Here is a 17,696-nt window from a genome sequence, read left to right as displayed (position 1 = left end):
ATCCCAGGAATCAGTCTCACACACCTTCTCCATACTCCCTTTTAACAGTGAGAACATTCTTCTTTAAGTAAGGAAATCAAAACTGCATACAATGCTCTAGGTGTGGTCTAATCAAGGCCCTGTTCCACGGCAGCAAGACATCCCCTCTCCTGCACTCGAATCCTCTCACTGTGAAGGTCAACATACCATTTGACTTCATTACCTACTACATCTGCATGCTTACTTTCAGGAACTGATGTCGGAGGACACCAGGTCTCATTGCACATCCTCCTTTTCCTAGTCTATGGATTATGCTGCATCTGCTATGCATTTGCCCACTTAGTTATCTTGTCCAAATCACACTGAAGCTTCTCTGCATCCTCTTCACAGCATATCCTCCCACACAGGTCTGTCATCTGCCAACCTGGAGGTATGACACATCCTTTATTCATCTTAATTATTAATATATTATGTATAGCTGGGGGGCCAAGTCCTGATCCCTGCTGTACTTCACTAGTCTTCACTTGCCACTATTCTTCTTTCCTGTCTGCCAACGAGTTCACAGTCTGTTCAGTACTTACCATCCAATCTCATGTGCTTTAGTTTTACATGCTAATCTCTTGTATAAGACACTTATTGAAAGACTTCTGAAAATCCAAGTAAACCACATCCACTGCCTCCCACTTATCCACTCTGTTAGTTGTATCCTCAAGAAAAATCCAGCAGATTTGTAAAGCATAACTTCCCTTTATAACCCATGCTGACTCTGTCTGATGTTGTCACTACCTTCCAAGTGCTGTGCTACTACACCCTTCATTCTGGACTTTAGTATATTTTCCTCACTACCAATGTCAAGCTAACCAGTCAATAATTCATTGTTTTCTCTTTGCCTCCCTTTTTTAAATAGTGGAGTTACATTAGCTACTCTCCAATCCATAGGAATGCTTTGAGTCTTTTGAATTTCAGATGATGGCCACTAGCGTACCTATTATTTCTAGGGCCACTTCCTTCAGTACTCTGGGATGAAGCTTATCTGGCCCTGGAGGTTTATCTGCTTTTAATGCCATTAATTTCCCCAATACCACTTCCCTGCTAATGTTAATTTTGTTCAATTCCTTCTTCCTATTAGGCCGTGTCATCCTGAATATTTTAGGGATACTGTTTGTCTTCCTCCTTGAAGACAGAACTAAAGTATATATTTAAGTGGTTGCCATCTTTGTCTTGTTTTTTATAAAATGTAAGTTGAGTGCACCAATACGACCCAAGTAGATTAATGCAAGGGTGAAATAATGGGAGTTCTTTTAGAATTGAAAATTGATGTCATTGCCAGAATTTTCCAACTGCTTTTTTCTGCAGGAGTGGTTGATATACTTCTGTGAGAGATTGGCAAAAGTCACGCCAGGATGCAGATAGGATTTCTGATAATTGATCAGGCCACTGAAGTTACAATGACACTTTGAGAGAGCTCCGCATGTGTGTCTTAATGGGCTGTTGTTCACAAGTTACCAAATTCTTAAAAGATGTACTAATAAACAGAATCAAAATCACAGAGGGCTTATGGTGCAGAGGTAGGCCATTCAGTCTGTTGACCCTGTACCAACACTTCAAATGAACATCATTTCCTAGTTCCATTCTCTTCTTTATCCCATACCCTTGCACATTATTTTTATGCAAATAGTTGTCCAATGTTGTCGTGAATGCCAACATTTTAAAATGTGTTTCTAACTGTTCTTCAATCAGGAATGAATTATTGGCTGCATTATTTCACATACAACAATAAATATACAGAGTAATGACTAAACTAAGACCAACATCACTCAATCTCATTCCATTCTTGGAAAAATGAAATCATTGCATTCTTTCCATTTCACAGTCTGTCTTATTTGCTTTTTTTAATCACTTTCTTTCTAACTTCTATCTACAAGTTCTATCTGATCCCTTGCATGTTCTCTTCCAGCTCCTGCCTCAAGATCCACACCTTAGAATACCTTTATATGAAAACGTATTTGTCCCGTATTTCATTGTTCTCTTTACATTTTTTCCACTCAGGCAAGTTGTGAAATTGACTTAATCTCTGGAACTGATGCATCCACGAGGGTTTTCCCCTAGGAGTATGAAATTGATTAAAATAAATTGGAGAATGTTCATTCTGGTGAGTGGAACTGAGATGGGACAATTAATACATCAATATTGTATTTAGATGAAATAGTCATTGCTGTCATTTATTGTGCCGTGTTATACAAAAAGCATGTTCAGAAAGTTGAAAACAAAATCTCCTCCTCTGCTCTTTTTTGATCATTAGGCATTCTCTATTCAATAGGAGGTGCAACACCATCCTGTTCTGACAATTTCTGGAGCTGAAAGGTTTTGTTATGAAAGCTATAGCCATAATGAATGCTTGGCTTAGTTTTGAATTCTTATGGCTTCAGCCTTTAGGTAGTCTACTGATCTAAGAATCATAGATATTTTTGAGACTGTAATGATGAAATATGCTTGGTATAGTTTCTTGTTTACTTACATACCTAATAGGTTGTTAACGGATTATATTCTTTTACACTGGAATCTGTTTTCTTCAATATTCATTATATTAGAAGTCAAGATTTTTAGAATCAGACTTTTTTTTCTTGCAATGAGCTTAACACAATCCCTGTTGCTGTATCAAAGGCTCAAGAGACTCTTCGTAATAGATACTGGATTGGTGGCATTGGACGATAAATGAGTAGACACAGAAGTGGCTTGAAGTTGCCATGAGTTAGTTGAAGGACATTGAGTGGCATGAGTAATCTGAAGGGATGGGATGCTTTGTGTGAGGTGTGAATTTCAGGGGGCCTTTAAATGAAACTGAGCTGCTAGGATAGAAAACTGAAATGGGCCTTTCAACTGCCCCACTTCCACACTAATCAGGTACTGCATATTAAATCAATAAAGGAAGAAAATCTGCATCTATATCATGCCTTTGACAATCTCTGGACATCAAAACATACTTCACAGATAAGTGTAATCAGCGGTATTATGAAGGCCAATGTGCCAAATGATAACCACTGCAACTAGTAATGAGATAAAAGACCAGGTGACTTTGTTCTGGTGATATTGGTTGAAGCCATAAGAGCATTTTGCTGTTACTTAAAAGTACTCATTGTGGTCAAGTGACCTGTGACCTCCAGGATTGTTACAGAAATATTGACATTTTCCCATGATCATGGCTTTAAAACTCAAAGTGGAAGCCAAGTTTAAACTGATCTGGACTCTGGGATTTGCAAACTCCAGAGCTGGAACAGACAGCATTCATGCAGCCAGGCGTTGGAAAGGCAACTTTACATCAAAACAAGTCAGGCCAGGTACAAATGGTCACATAGGTTCATTCTGAAACATTGTTTACACCTCCAGTGAACCTGCTTTGTAAGAACACTATACAGATTTTATGGCACCTGGCTCAGTAGGAATCCAGAGGCACAGTGACAAGGACAGCACTTGGTACTTCTACTATCATGTTTTACAACCTCCAAATATAGAAAGTATCACCTTATTAGATCATCTTGCCCCCACCCGATACTTGTACTAGATAGAAGCCCAATCTTTGATGGTTGCGAAGCAGGGAGTAAAAGGGACTCCAGCCGTCTCTCTGATTTTTGCATCTTCTTCAATGGCATTTCCAGAGAATGTACTTTGGTGGGATGACCCAAAGACCAGAACCAGCCCCGGATGAGAGGTAGAGTCCAAATTGACAACAACAGATAGTGAAACATCATCTCTCAAAGATCGAGGAACAGCTTGTCCCAGCCTTATTGCATGTGTATTATTGGTCCTTTCAGCGGAACTGTTGATTTGTGCCTTTAAAAGGGATTTGTTCTGTCCTGTTGCTCTTGAAGAGGCATGTTGCAAGCCTGGTGATGAGGTGCCTACTCCAGGGAAGGCAGAGCAAATAACTTCTTTAGAGAAAAAGAAACATTGGACGGTACAGTGGCTCAGTGGTTAGTACTGCTGCCTTACAGTGCCAGGGACTCAGGTTCAATCGTAGCCTCGGGCAACTGTCTGCGTGGAGTTTGCACATTCTCCTCGTGTGTGTGTGTTTCTGCTGGGTGCTCTGGTTTCCTCCCACAGTCAGATGATGTGCAGGCTAGGTGGATTGGCCATGCTAAATTGCCCATAGTGTGCAGGGATGTGTAGGTTGGGTGGTTTAGCCATGGGAAATGTAGGGTTACAGGGTGGGGGGGGGGTGAGTCTGTGTGGACTGGTTGGGCCAAATGGCCTGTTTCCACTCTGTATGGATTCAATGATTCTCTGAGTGGGTGGAGTCAGTCTCACACAGATCCAGAGTTTTAGTTTTTGCTTTCAGTTGTTGAAGTTGGGGTTTTGGAGGTGAACTGCTGGATACAGCTCTCTCTCTGCTGCTGCTGCAAAGAGTTCTTTCTCACTTACTAGACTGGTTTGTTTTTTTCAGTATTTCGTTCTGCTAGATTAGAGTGAGAAGATTACATGTGAGAATAACATGTTTTGCTGAATTTGCCTTTGCAAAAGGTGTGTTTATCGGATCCTACTATATTAGAACAGTTGAGTAGTAGTTAAATAATATATTATTTTAAGTTTTTTAATAATTATTTAAGCCAATTCTTCTTTATTTTGTTTCTATTTTAATTGTGGTGGAAGAAGAAAGTGTGCTTTGCTTAAAGCGTAGTGGTGTGACCATTCGAATCATATTTGGAATGCTGCACCTGACATTTGCCTTTTAAATAAGATTAAAGTTAGGATCTAGGCTACTATCTCCTTGATATGTTCTGATGGGGTTTGGTCTGATCCATAACAGGTCAAATACAGTGGTCAGGACCTGGGGATAGGGTACAATGAATCCTTGGAAGGACAGGTCAGAGTAGATAGCTAGTGTAGATTTAAGACTGTGTTTGTCAATCCCTTCACAAGTCGCTTCAGTAAAGTGTTGAGTTAAGATACAATAGTAGAGTCTAAATGTTGTTTTTCCTTGATAGTGTTCTGTAAAGTTGTGTTGGATTCTCCCCAATTCATGTCCTCTTTTGTCTATCACGATGTGTAATGTGCCAGAGTGAAAAAGGGTTACTGCAATCTGGTCAATATTAATCAGGATACATTTACCCATCTTTTTTGCTTTACAATGTCTTGACCTTTTTTATCCACGTGAGTAGGCACACAGCACCTCAATTTAGCATTACAGTCAAAAGGAGACTTCTTTCTGACAATGCCGCAGATGGTTCAGCACTGGCACTGAATGTTAGTCTAACTTATATTGTTTTGTTCTAATGAACCTGCAAGGCTTGAACCTAAAAGTTTAGTATCAAAAATGTCATCATGCTTGCTCTTGAGCCAAGTTAAGTGAATAAAGGTAAAATGCTGCACATGCTGGAAATCAGAAATAAAAATAGTAGGTGCTGGACATAATCTGTGGAGAAAAAAAAGAACAGAATTAATGTTTTGTTTTAAATATGACTCTCCCTCAGGACAGACAGTTAAGGGGGTGTCCCTAACTCATTCATACCATGTACCTCCAAAACCTTCCCACCCCCACCCCATCCTTGAAATTAACCACTTCCCAGTTCATGTTTTGATGGTTCCTCTTTGCATGTGAAAACAGTTCAAAATGAAACAAGGTACGAAAATGTACAAATGTAGTCTCACCTCTGGCATATCTTATGTGGCCAAAGATAAGAAAATGACCTGAGACAGCTTGCTCTAACCATTTCAGGTTGAACCTGTTGGAATTTCAGAGATGCATTTACATTGTGTACACCCTGCAGACACCGAGTATAATCCAGAAATCTTGAGCATTCATTTATCATCGTTACCTGAGGATTTTTTTATTGAATTCCCAAGCTCCAGTACACTTCCATCTGTCTATATATGTGTCACAATAATGTAAATGTTTGTTTAAAAAACAGATATTTTCCTCGGAAGCACTTTCCGCGCACACGTGTTTAAGAGTTCACTACAGTACACTAAAGTCATGACTGGATACCTACCAGAAATGTATCAGCAAAGGATTGCGACGCTTTGAAAGCTCGTGCTGTAAGCAAGACGTACGTGCTGGCATTAAACAAATGAAAATGTCGTGTCGCTTCAACAGTTTTGTGTCAAATCAGGCAATTATCGTACGCGTCAACATTTATAAATACTTGTTTTAGCTGGAAACATTTTGAAATTTGGGTGCTCTAATTGGGAACGTTTCACGAGGTGCTGCTTTCTAACACGGAATTAAAGACGTTATTATTCTGCTGTAAATATTTCAAGCTCCCCACACCGGGCAGCGTCCACACTCCTTAAAAGGCGAGAAGAGCAAAGAAGGAGCCTCACGCCTTGTGAGTCAGACTTGCCAGAGCTGTCTCCCGGGGAGGGCACTGGGAATAACCTGACAGCGATGCACACCTACCTACCACCCGGGAATTGGCACTTCAGCGGTGACAATACTTTTGCAGGGAGAGAAGGAAAATACAACAGATAGTAGCCGAGAGTCTGCTTTTGACACAAATCCTCTGGTTAGGCTTGTCTCCGGCTGGTACTCTGCGGCTGGGTACGTGGGCGCTGGAGCAGCTCGAAGCAAGGCACCTAGGGCATGGCCATTACACCCAGGGCATGGCCAGACACCCAGGGCATGGCCAGACACCCCGGGCATGGCCAGACACTTAGAGCATGGCCAGACACCCCGGGCACGGCCAGACACTTAGAGCATGGCCAGACACCCCGGGCATGGCCAGACACCCCAGGCACGGCTAGACACTTAGAGCATGGCCAGACACCCCGGGCATGGCCAGACGCCCCGGGCATGGCCAGACACTTAGAGCATGACCATAAACCAAGGGCATGGCCAGACACTTAGGGAGCCCCCAGACACCCAGGGTCAGGGCACGGCCGGGCACTCGGGGACCCACCAGGCATCCAGGGCATGGCCACTACAGCAACAGCCACCCGTCCCAGATTAAACCAGTCATTTCGGGGTTTGTTGCTGTTTGGGGTTTGGTGGTGTGTTTGAGGTGAGGGGCGGTTGGAAAGATGAGTATAGGAGCTTTTCATTGCTTCCGCTGAAAGGAGAAAAAGGGCTGCGACAGTTCTCTTTTTTTAAATGCAATTTTTTCCTTGATTTCCTTTAGTTTGCAGAGGGAATATGCGTCATCTTTCAGCAGGGTCTGGATACCAGAAGGCAAGGGGTTCGCTGTAATCTGGCAGCGCTGTTTTTACGGGAGGCAATAGAGATGGCTTTCTCTTGATACAGAAAGATCCTGATATAGAGAAGGCAGCTATTCCTCGCCTTGGCGCGCGTGTATTTTAAATTTTAAAACGGGAATTCGTCTGAAAGGTCAGCGTTCTTTCACAGCCTGGTTACTGGCTCCAGCAGGTTCTTTGAGGTACGTGGAGGCTCTCCCTCTCTCTCTCTGTCTGTCTCTCTTGCTGTCTTTCGTTGTGCTGCCGAGCACTAATGGAATTTTCTTCGTCATGTATCGGAGCGGGGAAGCCCAGTCTTTAAGAGGCTGGCGTGAAGACAAAAAAAAACCCAATCCTGAAAGGTCTTACATCATTGCTTTACCGCGTGGAGAGATTTAAAGCCCACCCATTCCCCCAGCCCATGTCTGATATTATCCCCCTCTTTTGTGTTCTTGGTCTTCATCAGTGAGTAAAATCCTTGCGCATCTGCAACACACGGTAGAGGGAAGAGTGCAGGAACCAGGTGAGTGGTTTAAAAGCAGCCATCACTGTATAGGAGGTTGCAGATTTAGGATGTGAGTCTGAGGGTTTTGCATTTTGCAGACTCCATAGGCACCAATACATCAATTAAAATAAAACCGAGACGTTCCCGTTTTCTGCAGCTCCTTTCCAATAATGAGTGCAAGGCGACTCACCGCTCTGTGATTGAACTCCCTTTTCCTCATACCTTATCATCCAAGGCTTAGTTGATAGTTTGATTGCAAAATAAAAGTAGTTGGTTACTGAATAGGATTTCTTGTCTTTGTTGAATCGGATTTCTATATTGATAGCATGTTTAAATTTAAGGACCCGTTTTATTGTAGACGGAATAGTATCCAAAGCACAGGATGGATTTTTGTCCTTTCTCAGTTCCGACCAGTAGCAGTTGGATTTAGTTGTATTATTTTGGCTGTCCTCCATCTAACACAGCATATCCAAATTACATCTCGGATTACAAAAAATGCTGCTTAATTTTATAGATTGTGTTAATCATTTTTTTATGATTTATGGAAGACAATGCGAAGTGTCATGAGGTGAGAACGGACCGCAGTTTCCTAAGACCGGAAGCTGAAAAGAGAAATTAACATGTTAGGCGCATATCGGTAGCGTTTTCTTTAAAAAAAAGTGTATCAAATTGGAGCGTTCTTTTGTCTCATAATTTCCATGCTGTGTTTTGCTGTGATACATTGGTAATTAGATTTCCTGTCATGATTTCACTTCAGGCATTTTTACAATCCAAGAAAGGTGTGAAGGCTCATTAGGTGTAGTGTGAGAAAGCCAGTAAGATAATCGAAATCAAAAGGCAGAGAGAGAGAAAAAAAGTGCTAACCATAAAGTGCTGGTCTATTTCTTAGAACGCTGCAACAAGTGATGTGCCAGTCAATAAAGGAATTATTGTTTCTCAGCGTCCGGGGTAGTGTTGGACGTTAGGTATGTCTGGATAATTGTACACTCTACAAATGAAGCAATGGGAGTGTACTGAACCAAATGGACCAAGTAACCACGAATCTCAAAGTTTTAAAATACATTTTTCAAGATCATTGTAGGACAGAAGTCTTAATATTCATCCAAAGACAGGACTTATATATTTTCACTTTGGCATTTTTATGCGTTTTTTGTTGGGAGTTATAATTATCATCTTTGGAATCCAAAAGTGATTAGCAACAAAATACATCTAATGATAATTTGTTTACATTACAGCAACTTGTCTGTCAATCTGCCAACAACTTAGTTATTAAAATCTATTGAGTAAATTGGTTAAAATGACCAAATTAGATATTAAAATCTACTGAGTAATTTGGCTAAAAATTTGCTTCCTTTTAAACTATTCTGGAGAGCTAAGCATTTTTTAAACAATTGAATATCTGGTATGAGGGAGCTCAAAACACAAAGAATTAAAATGCACATGCTAAAATGTTGTGGTTTTGGCAGGTTCAGCCATTTTGCACTTAACACAATTCTAAATATTGTCTGAAAGAGGAAACAATTGCAGTCATGGTCTTATATTGATTCATATTGCTGCATAAATTGCTTCTTTTGAAGAATATTATAAAGTATTTTGATACAGACTGGAAAATGAAACGCAAACACAGTCACCCTGCAAAATTGTCAGATAGAAGCCAAGCTTAAAATATAAACATTGAATGAGAGAGAACTAGGAAACAGTAGGGATTATGTCAGTATTGCCCTTCATAGATTTTTCACCTGCCTTTTTGCACCTCCCTATTGCTGACAGTCACGCTCCCCTTCATTCTTTTTCTCCCACTATTTTCCCATTGCTTTCCCACTGTTCTTTCAACATAACCACTCCAGTCACCTAGTAACTTCTCTGTTTCTCCCTCTGTCCATTTTTTGCTCTCTCCATCATCTACTCTGTCTTCTCTTCTCTCTGGTACCCATCCCCCTGCTCCATTTCTGATGAAGAGTTATCTAGACTCGAAATGTTAGCTTGATTTCTCTCCATGGATGCTGCCTGATCCGTTGTGATTTCCAGCATTTTTTTTTGTTTTCAGTTCAGATTCCAGTAATTTGCAGTAATTAGCTCCTTCCCAATCTCTGTTTTCCCTCCCACATAGTCCTCTGTTTTGGCCATTTCCCACCTCTACCTTGAGTCTTCTCCCCCATTTTTGGCTTCTGCCCTATTTCCTCTTCAAACTGAGGCACACATCACACCTCCCACCCCCCAACCAATGCTCGAGCAAGCACTCTTCTTCCTTCTTTCTATATCTTAGCCAAATTGTGTTCTTTACCCTTCCTGTCACCTCCATCTGATCCAAACTGTTATTGCTTTTCCCTTTCCTTTAACAGGTCCTAAATTCATTCCCACCTTTCTTCATCACAGCTGCACACTTTTCCTCTTCTCTGCCTCAACATGGTCTCAGCAGTCACCCTCTTTGGCCTCAATAGGTCAGTTGTCCTTTTCTAGGTATTTTGAAAGATCTTTTGCTGCCTCATCTGACTAATGAGATCTTCTCCCCAGCAGATCATGATCATTATCTACAAGCTCAAATGTTGTAGTTGACCTCCAGTAACTGCTTTGAAACATCTTCATTATTAATATGTTCATTATTACATAGCATAGCTTGTTGCATCATTACTTATTTTACTGTGCTACCTTTATTTTTATTTGCCAACAACATTGTGGCTTATCAACCTGTATTGTTTCAAACATTTCTGTCAGTTTTTTTAAAAAAGCCATCAGGGCATGCTTAAATATCCATGTCTCTTGTCTCATACACTGAAATATACTAGTTCCAAAATTTGTCAAGGTATGAAAATTGGCATGATGATCTTTTTGCGTGATTAACTCATGCCTGTTGCCTTCAGTACAAGTAAAATGGAACCATCATGCCATCTGATCATTTAAGTGATTTCAGAAAGCAAACAGTGCAGAGCACAGTACTAAGTGGCTGCCTGCCTGAGCAGGGGGACCCAAAAATAGCTTTCAGAATCCTGCAATACTTAAAGGGGATGTGAAAATTGACTGAAGAGTTTTAGGAAATGTCTTTGAATGAAAATAACATATGATGATCACGCAATATGGCAGAGCAAGGACTAGAAGATGTTCCAATGTTGTACTGAACCTTTTGGTTAAGGAGAGATGTCTCCTTGCCAGCAGAACCTCCAGACAAACTATGAGGACACATTAGGGAAAGATACCATGATGGGTTTATACTATAAGCCTCCCAATAGCCAGTGAGAGATAGAGGAACAGATATGCAAGCAGATCATGGAAATATGTAAAAGCCACAGGGTTTTTAAAGGTGTGATATCAGCTTTCTCAATATTGACTGGGATTCCCTTGGAGCCAGAGGCTTGGATGGTGGCAAATTTGAGAGCTGCATCCATTTCTTGAAACAGTATGTAGATAGCCCAACAAGGGAAGGGACCATACTAGGGCTTGCACGAGGGAATGAGCTTGGTCAGGTCGTCAAAGTTTCAATGAAAGAGCATTTTAGGAACAGTGATCATAATGCCATACGTTTTACAACAGCTTGGACAAGGATGAGACTGATCCTTGAGTGAAAGTGCTAAGTTGGTGGAAGGCTAAATGCAACAGTATTAGGTAGGAACTGGAGCAATTAGATTGGGAGCAGCTGTTTGAGGGTAAATCCACATTTGATATTGGGGAATATTTTAAAGGCCAGTTGACCAGAACTCAGGACCAGCATGTTCCTGTGAAGATGAAAGAAGGGGATTGGTAAGAGTTGAGAACCCTGAGTGATAAGAGGTGTTGAAAATTTAGTCAGAAAGACAAAGGAAGCATGCATAAGGTTTAGGAAACTGAAAGTAGACAAGGCCTTGAGGAATATAAAGGAAGTAGAAATTTAAAAAAAAACAGGAATGCGGAGGGCTAAAAAGGTGTCATGAAATATTCTTGGCAAGTAGGATTAAGGAGAATCCCAAAATATCTTACATGTATATAAGGAGCAAAAGTAAGCTAGGGAAAGGATAGGCCGACTCAAGAACAAAGGAGGGGAATTTATGCGTGGAGCCAAAGGAAGTGGATGAAGTCCTTAATGACCACTTCATATCAGTATTCACCAAGGAGATGGACATGGACAATGGTGGCATGTTTATATTTTATGGTATTTTAATATTAGGAAGGAGGAGGTGTTGGGTGTCTTGAAAAACATTAAGGTGAATAAGTCCTCAGGACCTGATGGAATCTATCTTAGGACACTGAAGGAGGCAAGGGAGGAGTTTGCTTTGGCCTTGACAGAGATCTTTATATCCTCTTTAGCCACAAGTGATGTCCCAGAAGTTTAGAGAATAGCAATATTGTTTCTTTGTTTAAGAAGGGCAACAGGAATAATCCAGGAAATTATAGGATGTGAGCTTTACATCAGTGGTAGGAAAATTATTGCAGAAGATTCTTAGGAACAGGAGTTACTTGCATTTGGAAAAGAATGGATCATTAGGAAGAATCAGCATGGCTTTATGCAGAGAAGGTCTTGTCTCACAAATTTGATTGAGTTTTCTGAGGAAATGATGAAGATGATTGAGGGTAGGGCAGTGGGTGTTGTCTATATGGACTTTACTAAAACATTTGATAAGGTCCATAATGGTAGGCCAGTCCACAACATTAAGTCGTATGGGATTCATGGCGAGTTGGTAAGTTGGATACAAGATTGGCTTGGTCATAGATGTGATGATACTGGGCTTTAAGAGGTGTATTTTGTCCTTTTTTTTATAAAGACAGAGGTGGGAGCAATCTGCTTCAAGCCAATAAAGTAAATAGCTTGTGAGGCCTTGGCCTTTTTGTTTGAAGCTGGAACAATAAAAGGAGCCTGAATGAGTGGGGCCAAGCTCCCACAGACTAGGATTTTTAGTTTTAGCTTTCACTAGTTGCTGGAGTCTTGAAGTTGGATGTGAAAGCTATTTTTCCTCTCTCTGTTACAGCCAAAAACTGGGGTTCTCTTCCTGCTGCTAGAATTGCATGTGAGATAATCTCCTTTACTGACTTTGCCTTTGCCAAGGTATTTATGGTATGCTACTATATTGGAACAGTAATGAGTGGTTTATTATTTTAAGTATTTCAACAGTTACAGTTAAGCCAATTCTTTTATTTTCAATGTCTGTATTTTAACTATAGTGAATGAATAAAGTATGTTTTGCTTCAAGCCTGTTGGTTTGACCAATTGAATTACATTCAGAACGCAACGCCTGGCACTTGCCTTTTAAAATAAGAAAATGTCTAGGCTATCTCCTTGACATGTTTTAAGGGGTTTGGACCATAACTACACAGAGGCCAGTATCTGACACCAAGTCACCTTTTACTTACATGTGAACAGTCCTTGACTTTAGTACTGCCTCATTCAGAGTCAGCTACCAGCATGTCAGTATCTTTGACATCTCTTTTTCATATGTCAGCCAGGGCTCTTTGATTGGACCAGATTAACAACTCTAATCAGGGAACTCATATTCTATGATGTCCAGCTGGCTGACCTGTTAGAATCACTACATAGATGAGATGAAAATTGTTCGAGTTGTCGGTAGTTAGGACAGTTGGCAAAGAATACATCAGGAGATAGATCAATTAGGAACTTAGGTGGAGAAATGTCAGATGGAATTTAATCTGAATATGTGCGAAGTGAAGCATTTTGGGAGGCCAAATGCAAAAGGAAAATTACACAGTAAATGGCAGGACCCTTAGGAGCAATGATACACAGGAGAATCTTGGAGCGCAAGTCCATAGCTTTCTGAAAGTGGCAACACATGTGGATAAGGTGGTAAAGAAGATATAAGGCATACTTGCCATCATCAGTCAGGGCATTGAGTGTAAAAGTTGGCAAGTCTTATTGCAACTGTATAAAATTTTAGATAGGCCACATTTGGAGTATTTTATGTAGTTCTGGCCACCACACTATAGGAAGGATGTAGAGGCCTTGGAGAGGGTACAAAATAGGTTTACCAGAATGTTCCCTGGATTGGAGTGCATTAGGTATAAGTAGGGGTTGGAGAAACTTGGATTGTTTTCGCTAAAGCATCAGAGGCTGAGGTAGCAAACTGATAGAAGTGTATATAAAATTGAGAGGTATGGACAGGGTGGATAGTTAGAGTCTCTTTCCCAGGGTAGAAATGGCAAATGGTAGGGGGAATAGGTTTAAGCTGAGAGGGGGAAAGTTTAAAGGAAATGTGTGAGGAAAGCTTTATACACAGAGGATGGGAGGTGCCTGGAATGGACTGCCAGGGGAAGTATTAAAAGCAGATATGATAGCAATGTTAATGAGGCATTTAGACAGACACAGGAATAGACGGGGAAATAGAGGGATATGGATCATGAGCAGGCAGATGGGATTAGCTTAGAATGGTGCGATGGTCAGCACTGACACGGTGGCTTGAAGGGCCTGTTCCTGTGCTGGACTGTTCCATGTTCTTTGTTGGGACAGTCAATGTCTAGAGCCTGGCCTCAAGGATCTGGATGAATACCAGCAAAAAGTCAATGGTCTCACATGAACAGTCATAGTCAGTAAATAATGCTTCAAGTGCCACATCCTATGAAAAGCCACCATATCCTCACAAACTTCTCAATATGTCACAGCCCTAGCAACAACCTGTATCAATTTAATCTAGCATGCATGTCTCACTTCACCTCATTACATTTTACACTGCTGCAAGCTTGCACATTGTCAACTTTTCAAGCAGATCATCACATCACCTAAACACATAGCACAGATGCATTTTTTCTGTCTTGCAGGACAAGGTGACATATAATACATGGGTTGGCATTGTCAAGTTGGGCCGAATGGCCCGCTTCAGTACTGTATCATTCCTATGGTACTATAATTAGATTCAGCACTTAACCAGCAGGGGTCTAGCTCAGATCCTTATTCCCTGCTCCATGGAAGAAATGCCATCAATGGATTACCCAAATCCTGGCGGCTGTAATGAATCCTGAGACTGAAATCAGCAAGCACAGCCAGCTACCACCAGAACTAGGGACAGCATGTGTAAAGGGGCTGACAGGATTTTGCAGCACTCTCGCACTTCAGCACATTTCCATGATTCATGCTTTTGGATTTTCAGAGATTCTGTGCTGCTATCTTTCTCAGGACCAAAATATTCATCAATGTGCTGGTATCCTTTCTGTTGCTTGTCAGCCAGCCAGCTGAGACTACAGATATGCACACAAAAGATGTTGGGCCTTTGAGGGCCAGAAATGCTTGATGTCATTGATGTGCCCTTTCCCCCATTGACAGTCAGCTGCCTTGTGTAAGTAATGTTGCAGTCCCTGGAGTAACACTGCATAGCAGCACTAGGACTAGCAAAGGCATACAGAATTCAGGGCTCAGGAATAAGCACAGGCATAATTAGTTTTGTACAGAATATTACATGGTTTGTTTTATCAAGTTGTTTTGTAATGTTCTTTTTGTGGTGGAATTTATTTCAGCATTGTCACTGTGCAGATGCCTTGATGGCCAGTAATAGAGGAAACATGACTTACGGAACTGCTTGTGAATGGGGAATTGGGCTTGCATTCATTGGTACAATGACATAAGGACTTGAATGAATTAATGTCTGGGACAGTGTGTGTAGTACCCCACCACTGTGATGATTTATGTGATCACATGAAATGATGATAAGGGGAAAAGTATTCGTTAGAGTTTCCAATACTTCTGAAATGCTGTATATGGTTTTTTAATATGTAAAAGTCTTGTTCCTGTTAAAACCTACTGAAAGATCAGTAAACTCTCCCAGCAAGACTAATCAAATATGCAACATTGTGGCAGTTATGAAAATTTGTGAAGAAGTTTCCAAACCTGAAGAAAGAGAGACGAAATCTGGGAAGAAAATTAGAAATAGGCAGCAAAATACTCCAATGTTACTCTATAGACAAAGTGGAGGCAAAGGCAAGTCAGAAAACCAACTTGCAAAGGCATTCAGGTTACACCTAAGAGGCCTATAAAGAAAATCCTTACTGAGTAATTGTAGGCTTCAAGTCAGAGCTATCAGGGAGATGGTGAACAACCTTTACACAGTAAAAGAAATGTCTTAATGGCTGGCTAGACAGACAGCAAAGCTGGGAGATTCTACCCTTTAGAAAAGGCAGCTTATGCTAAAACATCGAGCAGACCCAATGTGATATTGACACCATTAATTGTTGGGGCCATGAAATTGAAAAGAAAACCTCAACCAAAATGCAGCTCCAGGAACAGGGAGTGAAGAGATTATTGAACTGAAATAAAACAGCTTTTGATGGTTTTGCCTGTTTCAAAATATAAATAACTAGTGTAGTAGAGAGATTCTTTGAGGAATAACAGTGACTGCAATGGGATTATGAGAAAATATTCAATACTAAAGCAAAACTTTAAACAGTGAGTAAACTAATTAGAAAGCACAAAGAAAAAATGCTTTATACTACCTGAAAGGTTTGTACACATACGTGGGCCAAAATCAGACTCAAACCTGATCACATTGGAGAAAAATAATTATTGAAATGAGGAATTGCTTCTAACTTGGATAGGGAGTCCAAAGCAAAACAAGTCGACACAGTACTCCAAAGAACAATAACAGATGATGTTTTTGCAGATCAAGGCATTAATGAAACATGAAATAAATTTGAGGAAGTCTTAAAAGCTGTTGATAATGATTTCAACCTGGGGAGAGAAAACTCTTGCAGCTAAACTAATCGGAAGTGTTCAGAGGCCAGTAGATATTTTTGTTGATGACCTTTACAGGCTAGTTGAAGATTGCAAACATGGAGATCTAAAACAGAATTAATATGAGGTTACACTGTGTAGATATTGCTGATCAACCTTTATCATAGTTATTAAAGTCTAAGGAAGAGCTCACCTTAGAAAAAAGTAATACAACTGTTGGTATAAGCAGAGGTTTTCAAACAGAAATGTAATTCTGAGAGATGAAGAAAGTCTTGGTTCAAGAAACCTACAGTCACCATACAATTCCTTAAGCACAGTACTGTGAAAGAAGCACCAGGAAAAAAATACATTTAGGAGGGAAAGTGCTAGATACTGTAAAGTCCTGCCAGTGTTGTGGTATCAACAGTGTCCTTTAAAAAAAAAACTAGAATGCTTTCACTGCAAAATGTTGGCCCTTTGGGAAGATATGCAAAAGTAAAAATTTTACTTTCATAGTTATGGAATCTCCTTGGTCAGAACAATGTTCCAAATCATGCAATTTGAAAAGCACATGTAAATGTCAACAGGCATATCACTAACTGTATTCATACATTCCCTGCAATTAACAGAACTAATTTGATTCAGGAAAGGTTATCTTTCAAAGTAAAGGGAAAGCTACATGCAGTACTCCAGTAGAAGTGGAGGCAGGTGTTTGAAACACTGTTTATTTGACAAAAATCAAGACTTTCACATTTTATATAGAAGAGCTTGTCTCAACATTAATTTTATCCAGTGTTATGGACCAGACAAAATAGAGTATTTAACTACTAACCAGCAACTGTTCCAATATAGTAACATCTCATAAACATACCCTTAGCGAAGGCAAATTCAGTAAAATAGATTGTCTCACATGTGATGTTTCTCCAGTCCAGGAGAAAAGAACACCAAGAGAAAACTCTGCCAAAGAGAGAGAATTCGAGCTTTTGCTGTGGCAGAAAGACATATAGCTTTGACAACCAACCTCAAAACCCCCAATAACTGAAAGCTAAACTAAAACCCTGGTTCTGTGGGAGCCCAACTCCACCTATTCATGCTGTTTCTATTGTTCTAAGTTTAAACAAAAACCAAGGGCATTCCAAGTTGTTGCTTTATTAACGTGGAAGAGTCAATTTTTCACCTCCATCTTAAAGTATTTTTTTTTAGAAAAGGACAAAATCCACCTCTTAAAGCCACAGTATCGTCACTCCAGAAAGTGGAAGAAGTTAAATAGCAGGGATTACACAGGCGCTTTTAAAAAGAAAGACTTTATAAAATTATTTCTTGACCTAGGAAGATGTAAGATCAAATATAATATTACTTTATGGAAAGATGCAAAACCTTTGTCTTTTCGTGCCTAAGAAGATAGTACACTCATCAATGAAGCAAATCCAA

At 40.3% G+C, this 17,696-nt stretch overlaps 1 protein-coding gene across 2 annotated transcripts in view; it reads right to left on the bottom strand.

Annotated features, from left to right (window-relative positions):
* Nucleotides 1–17,696, bottom strand: part of asb3 (ankyrin repeat and SOCS box containing 3) — a 272,717-nt gene that overhangs the window by 202,797 nt on the left and 52,224 nt on the right. The gene's annotated exons all lie outside the window — the stretch shown is intronic.

This window comes from Rhincodon typus, chromosome 9 (assembly GCF_021869965.1).
Source record: "Rhincodon typus isolate 14 chromosome 9, sRhiTyp1.1, whole genome shotgun sequence".
Taxonomy (NCBI): Eukaryota; Metazoa; Chordata; class Chondrichthyes; order Orectolobiformes; family Rhincodontidae; genus Rhincodon; species Rhincodon typus.
This window is presented reverse-complemented; position numbering and strand designations above follow the sequence as displayed.